Below are 4,306 nucleotides of genomic sequence, written 5' to 3'. Positions count from 1 at the left end.
AAGCCAGTGGCTTGAAAAAGGTTTTTTTTTGATGGGGGGGGGGGGCAGCAACTCAGACTTGGGACCTGTGTTCCTGGGAGTTGTACTTTGTGGATAGGGCTCTGTGTGTTGGCAATATGTCAGAGGTCAGACAGAAAAGTGTAGCCTGCCAGGCTGGCCCCAGCCCTTTCTTAGGTCTTGGCTGGGAGACCAGACAGATCAGACCAGAGGGACCAATGAAATGCCCAAAGTGAACTGCCTTTCCTACCAACTCCCACCAAAGAGTCTGGTCTCAATAGCTCTCAATGTGCAGTTGAACCTAGGTGTGAGGTGGGGGAAGTAGAAGTGGCTGGAAAGACTTGAGCAGCCTCTGCAAACCCCAGAGATGGTACAAAATTTCATCCCGGGTGGCCCACACAGAACCCACCAAATGGAGAATTCTCCAGAACCTTGGAATCCCCACCACATCAGCACACAGTGGTAGGACCAAGGATGGCACGGAGTGATGGCCAGAAAGTCAGGGATGGGCAGGGCAGGCCTATGTGGTAAACATTAGCCTCGGGGCTTTGAGAACCAGCAGACCCCCACTTCTGGCTGACTGTGTGCATGGGAGCCACTGGCGAACCTCAGTTAGGCCAATCAAAAACTGTGCCTCTCACAGACTCTGGACAATCTCCCGCTGGACGTGGAGGCCCAGACTCTCCCTGCAGCTGCTCAGAGGGTGAAGATAGGATCAGATAGGATCACCAAAGCTCCAGATAACCCCCAAGACAGCACAAGGCCTGGACTTAGAATTGAAAAAGGAGGCATCAAATCTCATTAACAAGCCAGCCCCCCTGCAGACAGCTGATCTCCAAGCCATTTGCAAACCAGTTAAGCACAGAAGGGGGTGGGGGAGAGCCCCAGCCCTAGGGGCAAGGCTGCTCTTTCAACCCAAGCCTTTATCTTCTTAAAGGAACAGGCCTCCTAGGGCCACATCACTGCTAAGCTCGGAAGATCCTTTTGGGGACATGGGTGAAGAGATACCTATTGCATTTCAGGTCAACCACGAGGGGCAAAAAGTGAATAGGAGTAGCACAAGCAAGTATCTCTGGGCACAAGGTCCTGCCCAGTGAGGGACAAGCCAGAAATAGCTGGGGTTTAGACAGGCATTAAATGATATCTGGGGAGAACTGAGTCTTATTAGTGGAACTTCAAAGACCATCATGACCTTGTCCCATATTGCGCACAGCACTGCTAGGAAAGGACCTTCCCTTCCGCAGTATCACACATGCCACAGTCCCTTCTTATCCCCATGATGAGGACTGGGGTCACTCATTCTGTCATTCTCAGAGATATGCTCTCTGAGAAACTGAATGGTTTCTCTGAATATGAAGAAGATTTAGAACAGCTGCTACTGAAAGACCGAAAGAGATTGGCAAAATTACCTATAGGCATTCGATCACAACACACAGATCTGACATAAACGTGGAGCCCAGGGATTGAGCTGGGGAAGGGTAGAAGATGGGCTTTAGTAGACAGCAGAATGTAGGTCCTATGTGGGTGAGGCCCCAGATAACTCCCCAACTCCACAAAAGAAGTGAAAGGAGACCTTTGGATCTGAAAAATCACTGTCACACTGCAGGTCCGAAAATCATAGATCTGAGAGTTGCCCGCGGGTCTAAAAATCATTGCAGATCATGGGCCTGAAAAAAAAATTACAGCAAATAAGTGACTGAAAATCACGGCTGACCAATGGGCCTGAAAAATCATAGCAAATCAGTGATTTTGAAAATCATAGCTGACCTGCCAGTCCAAAAATCGCAGCTAACCCACGAATCTGAAAACCACAGCTGATCCGCAGGCCTAAAAAATCACTGCAAACAGCGACTAAGAAAATCATAGCTGGGGGCCAAGAGCGATAACACAGCGACACAGCATTAGCCTTGCACACGGCTGACCCAGGACGGGCCTGGGTTCGATCACCAGCATCCCACATGGTCCCCCAAGCCAGGAATGATTTCTGAACTCAGAGCTAGGAGTGACCCCTGAGCATCATCGGGTGTGTCCCAAAAATCAAAAAAAAAGAAAAAAAAATAATAGCAAACTACAAATGTAGAATTACCTGCAGGTGGCTTAAAAAATTACTGTAAACCCACATATCCAGAATTTAAGGATCTGAAAGTTGCCCGTGGGTCTAAAACTCACAGCTAACCCGAGGACCTGAAAATCACTGCAAATCAGATACTTTAAAAATAACAGAAAACCACAATCCTGAAAAGTGCCAATGGGCCTAAAAATCACAGTAAGCCACAAATCTGAATTGCCCGCAAGCAGTCTGAAAATCATAGCATACTTGCATGTCCAAAAATTCATGAATTTGAGAAGTGACCAAGGAGTTTAAAATCAATCACTGCAAACCACAACTCTAAGAATTTCCCAAAGGAATATAAAACCGAGGGCTCGAGAATCGCCAAGAACCAGAGGATCTGAGAAACTCCTAGAGCCCACGGTTTAGAACTGAGAATTGCCCACAAGTACCCTCGGGCTAAGAATCGCTAAGAACTTGTGGCCCGTGAACCACCAAAAATTCATAGGCCTGAGAATTGCCACAAATTAGCAAGTCTGATAACCCCTAAGAACCCACGGGCCAAGAACCCACTGCTCTGAAAAAAACCCAAGAACTCACGGGCCAAGAACCCTTAAGAACCCCACGGGCCTCCTGGAGAGATAGCATAGCGGCGTTTGCCTTGCAAGCAGCCGATCCAGGACCAAAGGTGGTTGGTTTGAATCCCGGTGTCCCATATGGTCCCCCGTGCCTGTCAGGAGCTATTTCTGAGCAGACAGCCAGGAGTAACCCCTGAGCACCGCCGGGTGTGACCCAAAAAAAAAAAAAAGAACCCCACGGGCCTAAAAAACCACGTTAATCCACAAGACAAGAACCCCTGAGAACCCACGGCCCAAGAACCCTTAAGAACCCACGGGCCAAAACCCCCCGATAACCCACGAGACAAGAACCCGAGAACCCACGGGCTAAGAACCCACGAGACAAGAACCTTCGAGAACCCATGGGTCAAGAACCCTTAAGAGCCCACAGGCCGAGAACCCTAAGAACCCACGGGCCAAGAACCCAATGGTCAGAAACACCCTAAGAACCCACGGGCCAAGAACCCTCTAGAACCCATGAGACAAGAACCCCCGAGAACCCACGGGCCAGGAACCCTTAAGAACCCACGGGCCAAGAACCCTTAAGAACCCACGGGCCCGGAACCCTTAAGAACCCACGGGCCCGGAACCCTTAAGAACCCACGGGCCGTGCACGCTGCGGCAGCACATATACTAAAATTGGAACGATACAGAGAAGATTAGCATGGCCCCTGTGCAAGGATGACATGCAAATTCGCGAAGCATTCCATATTAAAAAAAAGAACCCACGGGCCAAGAATCCCCAAGAGCCCACGAGCCAAGAACCCACTGGTCCGAAAAACCCTAAGAATCCACGGGCCAAGAACCCCTGAGAACCCACGAGACAAGAACCCTCGAGAACCCACGGACCAAAAACCCCCTAGAACCCACGGGCCAAGAACCCTTTATAACCCATGGGCTGAGAACCCAAGAACCCACGGGCCAAGAACCCTTAAGAACCCACGGGCCCGGAACCCTTAAGAACCCACGGGCCGTGCACGCTGCGGCAGCACATATACTAAAATTGGAACGATACAGAGAAGATTAGCATGGCCCCTGCGCAAGGATGACACGCAAATTCGCGAAGCATTCCATATTAAAAAAAAGAACCCACGGGCCAAGAATCCCCAAGAGCCCACGAGCCAAGAACCCACTGGTCCGAAAAACCCTAAGAACCCACGGGCCAAGAACCCTTAATAACCCATGGGCTGAGAACCCAAGAACCCACGGGCCAAGAACCCACTGGTCTGAAAAACCCTAAGAATCCACGGCCAAGAACCCCCGAAAACCCACGAGACAAGAACCCTCGAGAACCCACGGGCCAAGAACCCCCAACAACCCACGGGCCAAGAACCCACTGGTTTGAAAAACCCTTAGAACCCACGGGCCAAAAACCCCCTAGAACCCACGATATAAGAACCTCCGAGAACCCACAGGCCAACCCCCCCAAGAACCCACTGGTCAAAAAAAAAAAACCTAAGAACCCACTGGCCTAGAACCCATTCACCCAAAACCCACAAGAAAAGAACCCTCGAGAATCCATGGGACAAGAACCCCCAATAACCCAAGAAGCAGAACCCACAGGCCAAGAACCCACTGGTCCGTAAAACCCCAAGAACCCACGGGCATAGAACCCACGAGACAAGAACCCTCAAGAACCTAC

The 4,306-nt window shown here is 50.4% G+C and overlaps 2 non-coding genes across 2 annotated transcripts; both read left to right on the top strand.

Annotated features, from left to right (window-relative positions):
• Nucleotides 1–3,273: 3,273 nt before the first annotated feature.
• LOC126004625 (U6 spliceosomal RNA) lies at nucleotides 3,274–3,380 on the top strand. The gene has a single exon (XR_007493893.1). It is a non-coding gene; the product is annotated as a U6 spliceosomal RNA (small nuclear RNA).
• A 257-nt stretch (nucleotides 3,381–3,637) lies between these two features.
• On the top strand, nucleotides 3,638–3,744 carry LOC126005757 (U6 spliceosomal RNA). Its single transcript, XR_007494793.1, has one exon. It is a non-coding gene; the product is annotated as a U6 spliceosomal RNA (small nuclear RNA).
• Nucleotides 3,745–4,306: the final 562 nt, after the last annotated feature.

This window comes from Suncus etruscus, chromosome 3 (assembly GCF_024139225.1).
Source record: "Suncus etruscus isolate mSunEtr1 chromosome 3, mSunEtr1.pri.cur, whole genome shotgun sequence".
Lineage (NCBI taxonomy): Eukaryota > Metazoa > Chordata > Mammalia > Eulipotyphla > Soricidae > Suncus > Suncus etruscus.
The sequence above is the reverse complement of the archived record's forward strand: the minus strand, read 5'-3'. Positions and strand labels throughout refer to the sequence as shown.